The sequence below is a fragment of the Buceros rhinoceros genome, unplaced genomic scaffold, assembly GCF_000710305.1.
Source record: "Buceros rhinoceros silvestris isolate BGI_N320 unplaced genomic scaffold, ASM71030v1 scaffold16798, whole genome shotgun sequence".
Taxonomy (NCBI): Eukaryota; Metazoa; Chordata; class Aves; order Bucerotiformes; family Bucerotidae; genus Buceros; species Buceros rhinoceros.
Genome location: NW_010428775.1, coordinates 11,961 through 17,903, shown reverse-complemented (window position 1 = coordinate 17,903; position 5,943 = coordinate 11,961). Strand labels below are relative to the sequence as shown.

Genomic DNA, 5,943 nt, shown 5'->3' with positions numbered 1-5,943 from the left:
GTGGGAAACATGACCCAGCCCCAGACAAGAGAACATCCTCCTAGCAAGTTCACTCCATCAACAAAACAAAAATGAATGGTAATGAAAGGAAAATACATATTCCTGCTCAAAGAGCAATGCTGATTGTTATTCCAGCCTGTTCTGAGGCAAGGAAATACAGGAACATCTCTGCTCACAACACGTGGGAAACCTGGGGATAGAGGTTCCCAGTCCTACTGATGCTTCCTTCCACCCCACACTCTGATAAGATAAAGGCGTGGAGCCAGGTGTCAGCTTTTGTTGGGTTGGTTGGAAAGAAAGTAAAAGCAGCAGTTTGGCAAAAAAATTAGCAACATGTAAAAAAAACCCAACCCCCCCCAAAAACCCCAAACAAACAAAACAATCCAACCCATCCACCAAATAACCTCAACAAAAACCACAAAAAACAAACAAGAGAAGAAAAAAAAACAACATAAAACTGAAAGAATTACGTCTACAAAAATGGCTGAAAAGGAAGTTTTGCTATCAGGTATGAAAGCAATGGAGAAAAAGTCACCTCCCAGTTTTCTCTTTAGAAGAGCTAACTTCAGGAAGATTTTTCTTCCAGCTTTAGGGAACACATTGTGAGCTCCATAGTTGTTTGGAAGACCAGACAGATGGTGGAGATTGAGAGACAAAGTTGAAGAAAAATTGTGAGTTGAAAATTTGCTTCTAGCCTGCAGCACTTAAAATTAAGGGCAATACACGCTTGTTTTTAAGAAAACCCAGGACAGAGTAGGGAGAGGTCTGCATTAAGAGGCAGGTAAGCAATACTTCCTATGACTTCCCTATGTCACTGCTCCAAAGCCTGTGTGTATCTGTGCCTCAAAGTACTTGTGGTCTGCAGCTTTGGCTTCAAACCAATCTCTTTCCTTTAAATATATTTGACTCATCACATTTCATAGTTTCATTTCCAACTAGCCAAACCTGTACCTCCTCAATGCTGCTGAAGGTGGCAACACCTTCTTTAATGAGGCATATGACTGGTGTTTCATTACAATGGTATCCATATAAATGCATGCAATACTCATCAATCAAAAAAACTGAAGTTCTTTCTACAGTGAGCACCAAGAGAGGATTATGCTAGAGTAAACTCTTCAAATAAATCAGTGGTGTACACCCCAGCCTGACTTCACGATGTAGCAAATGATCCACCCTCTCCAGAAACTGAGCTCATCTGAACAAAATATCCTGCTCAAGAACTGCAGTCACATACGAGGATATGCCAGAAGACCACACTCGTTGCCCAATCTGCCATTTCAAAAGGTCAGCACAGATTAGTCTCAAATCACTTTAATACAGGACTACTCCACTTTTCTTGGGCAAAACCCCCCAAAATCCACAAACAAAAAACACAACCAGAAAAACCCTCAGAAACACAGCCCCTCCCAACCCCCACCCCAAACGGTTAATTGCTCTGTCATTGAGAGTCACTTAAGAGACACCACAATGCTTTCCCTTTGGTGGAAAGACGGCAAAACCACAAATTTCTCCAGCTCTAAAGGCCCCTTTTACACCCTCATCATGTATCCCTTTTTAGCAAAAAGGGTATTTTCACACAAAGCATCTGGCTTACAATGCCTTTTTTTTTGGAGGGAAGGAGTGGGAGGACAATAGAGCCCTTAATGTGCAGTGACATCATTTCTGGCTCCAGTCCCACCACCAGCCTAAAACAAGCCAGACAGACCTCCACAGGGGCCCTTCTCTGGAAGCTGCAGGAAGCAACGCTACATTTCAGAAGTGACCTGTTGGAACACACAGAAGGGCTGTCCCAGCACAACCGCAAGGTCCTTCCACTGTCAGGACTACAAAAATGGGGCAAAGAGGCTCTTGCCATCCCCATGCAGAAAACAACTCACTCTGCTCAGACATGAGGCCCCAGCCCTCCTGCTGCACCAGGCAGGAGCTCAGACAGGATTTGAGCAAAGCGGGATCCAGCAAAGCCAGTTAACTCTGGGGAAACCAACCTGTCCAGATTGTTCAACTGACACCAACCTGAAAGCAAGCCACGTCCCCAGGCCAAAGTTTAAGGGATAAAGTATTTGCTTCACGGCCTAATGGGTAACACAGAGGTAACGGGACAATGGCCAGCATTATGAAGAGTAGCAGGAAAACACTCAAAAGCAATGCACATTTAACCATGCATGTAGTGATGATTTTCATTAAAAGACCTCTATTGGGTACCAACCAAGAAAAGAAGAACAGGGCATCCTATACAGACCTGAGAAGAGATAGTTCCTGGCCTCAGAAACTCATGACCTGCACCTAACAAATGTTTCTCCTGATTGACATATGGAGGTAAAAAAGAGCCGATTTTAAAAATGGTTAAGCCTGCTCAGTCACAAGAAGGGGCAGGAGCCTCCAGAGAAAGCTCCATCCAAGCAATAGACACCCCATCCCTAATGAAGTCATAGAAGCAAAGGATGACGAGCTTGTATTCAGACATCTAAAAGCTGTTCACAGGAGAACCCCACCTTGACTGTCTGCCCAACACAGCAGACATCCAGGTCAGGGTGGGAAACTGTTTGAAGTCTTCACAAGCCTCAGGGTAACTCCAGCATTACTTGTTGAGTGCAAGTGAGTGTATCAGCTACACATCTTTGTCAGACTCATCAGACTATGCTTCCACCTCACCAAGATGGTTCCCGTTGGCTTTCTTAAATATCCAATCAACAACCTGCCAGTTAATCAACAGTTTCCCGGTTGACACTTTTTCCTCACAAAGCATGATTGCCTCCTCATCTAATACTTCCCCTCACTTGATCCATTAGGTGGTGGGGTCAGACCTTGCCTCTAACATGGACATACCTGGAAGCCCACCAGAATCACTACTTCACCACTCCACAGCGACTCCTGTCAATCTTTCTACTCTGTCCTTGCTCTCCTTCCAGTCTCAGAAGCACTACTTCGGGGCAGTCTGCTTTTTACTCCCCACCCTTGACTCCCTTCACTACCTCAGAGCAAGAAGGCTTTGGATCCTGGGTCCTTTTCCAGCTTCACCACACTCAGAAAATACTTAACACACCACTATTCCATAAAGTGGCCACTTCTAGCAGCATCTGTGATGTCCCAGAGCAACAGAAGAGGGCAGAGAGGAGCTGCCAAAAAGAAGCATTTGCTCCGAAACCCACGGACAGGGCACTGACTTGTCTCAGAGTGGGAAGTGTTTGTCATGCATGAAATAGTACTGGTTTGTACACACATGGGCTCACAAACAGCACATCAATGCAGCCAGCGACAACTCCAATGTGACAACCCCACCTGTGCAGAGCCAGACCTGCCTGCTGTGTCTGGCATCGGCCTCAGCTCTCCCAGGACAATACAACTGGGAAATACAGGTTTTGCTGAGGGCATCTTAAAGATTCTTTCCATCCCCCAACTTCACAGCTGCAAAACCCACACATTTTCCTTGCTACAGAGTGAGCACATAACTTGTGTCACCTGAAAACAGTGTTTCTTCACCAGAACACTGTGTTTTCTAAAATCTCTGAAGTGCCCCAAGGGGACTGGCAAGCCACTCTTTCAAAGCAGATGACACACTCCTGCATGGACAAAGCAGCAGAGGTCCAATATTCCTGTACATCCCCACAATGAAAGCTAGCACAGGAAGGGCACATACCTGATCCCAGAGCTTCTAGGAGCAACTTGTGATAATATGCTATTTTCCCCTTAAATCCAACACACACTCATAGCCCTGGGTGCCTAAATGAGTAATTCCATCAGAAATCCCAGACATGGAGCCTCATCACATCCCATTTGACTCTGCTGCACAGAATCAAATCATTCCCACAGCAAACTGAGAGCAAGAGTTGAAACAGGAGAAGCAGCAACCCCAGAAGAATCATCTGGCTCTGGTCCAGGTAACTCCAAGGCTCAGAAAGTAACGTTCTAAAAATCAAGGCTTGATGGTTGGCTAAACATACGATACATGCAGCACTGCTGCTATTGTTAAATGTAAGACTTTATTTCTATGGAGGACTTTCTGCAGCATAAGAAACTCAGCTCTCCTTATTCCCTGCTCTCTTCTCTTCATATACTTCAAGACTATTGTTTAAGGGGGAGGTGAAGAAAAAAGGGGGGTGGGGGGGAAATAAAAGAGAAGGGTAAACGAACCATTCAGTAAAAACTGTTGAAATTGGCTCAGGCATCTCCTGATAAGATCTTGGGAGTTGAGAAAGAACTGCAGCTCTGTTGGCAAGAAATCCAACCATTGACAAAACACATCCACTCAAGGAAAAAAAACTTAAACAGATGCTTAAACTCACAGAGCACTTGCTAAAAATGCAAATTCTTTGAACATTGAAGTCCAGAGTATTTTTGTCTTAATATGCTTCTGATCCTAGCAACCAAGGCTTGCACTCTCGATATCGACAGTCCTCTCTGCAGCTTCATACAATTCAATACTCAAAGTACATGAATCTCACACACTAAGACTGTGAATCTGGAAGCAAATTTGCCTGTGTAGCTACAAAATCAGTTTGGCTCACACCTCCCCACACCACCTTATTCAATGAAGTTGAGCCCCGAGCTGAAATATCACCATGAGGGTCCTTAGGCCTTTTCAAGCTGCAGTTTCACTACAGGCTGAAACTACTCATTCAGGGGTCTGTAGAGTACCTGGGAAATAACCACCTGCCTCACAGGGCTGGGCTCTGTCACCTGGTGGAATGGGATGGCTTTCCTTGGGGCAGCCACAGGGTTCCTGCCACCAGCTCCAAGCCCTGCTCCTGTGTTGGCGGAGCATTTCTACTGCTGTAGTATGGGTTAGCCAGCAGAGAGGCAGTTGCAGAGCTGCAAAGTCCTTCCAGCTCCTTGGGGACCTGAAATAATCACTCTGTCTGCATGATCCATATCTGCATGCAACTCCTAAGCTCACAGTACTTTGACATAGATTGCCCATATTCCTTGAATGTCAGACTGGCTATGGCAGCAGGATAACTTTTAAGGAATATTTACTGTCTCCTTTTGACAGCCCTTCTGAAGCTTCATCTATTTGTTCACATCACAAAGTACTTTTGTTTCAAAAATTACATCTGCTTTCAGCATCCTCCAGCAGGTAAAGCCCTCCCTGCCATCCCTCTCAACCCCTCTGAAGCCAAATCTGGTGAACAGAGAATCCTGGCATCCAACACCAGTCTCATAAGTAATGTCGCATATGCTGCTTCCAACAGCAGCACACAAAGCTCCGTGCTGCTGCCTGCCAAACATCCCAAACTTCTTACACAGAGCACACAAACCCAAAAGCAGCTCCCAGACAACTTTTCCCTGTCTCTTTTCTCCACAGCCCTTGTGCAGCACAGAGCAAAGCTCAAGGTGACAGTGAGCTTTGTGAGTGACACCACCCCTTGTGCCTCCTGTAGAGCACAGTGACACACAGAGCTCCAGAGAAAGATCTTCACGCACTCTGCCGAAAGATCCTATGTCCCCTGAGCTAGGCTCTCTCTAGATGTGGCACATACCACAAGCCATCGGTAGCTTCCCCTGTGATGCTGACAACTCCACATGACGTACTAGCAAGACTCCAAAAACTGAAGGAAAATGTTCCCAGTTTTTAATGAAAACCTGGTCAGTAGCGAAACTCTCCAAAGAAAGCTCCTAGACTTTGACTCCAGCAACAAACTCATGGGAAATGCCTTTGGAACAGAGGTGACTCCACTCTCTGACCTCATGTCCTTGCACCCAGAAGATGTACAGGCCTTTTTCAAAAGCTGGAGTGGCTGCAAACAGCTGCAATTAGCTACCAGCTAGGGAAGCTGCCCATACTTACACACCTACTGTACAGTTCTGAAAAAATATCAAACCAAAAGTCACCAGGAGGCTGCTCTAACTTGAAATAGGTCACTAGGTGTTGGGATCTGCAGTTTCAGCACTACATGCTTCGGGAGACCAGTGGCAGCAGCTATTCCCTTTTCTGCTTAAGGCCCC

General features: G+C 45.7%; 1 protein-coding gene across 1 annotated transcript in view; it reads right to left on the bottom strand.

Moving 5' to 3' along the window:
* GRHL1 (grainyhead-like 1 (Drosophila)) overlaps positions 1–5,943 on the bottom strand; it is a 38,151-nt gene that overhangs the window by 23,062 nt on the left and 9,146 nt on the right. The gene's annotated exons all lie outside the window — the stretch shown is intronic.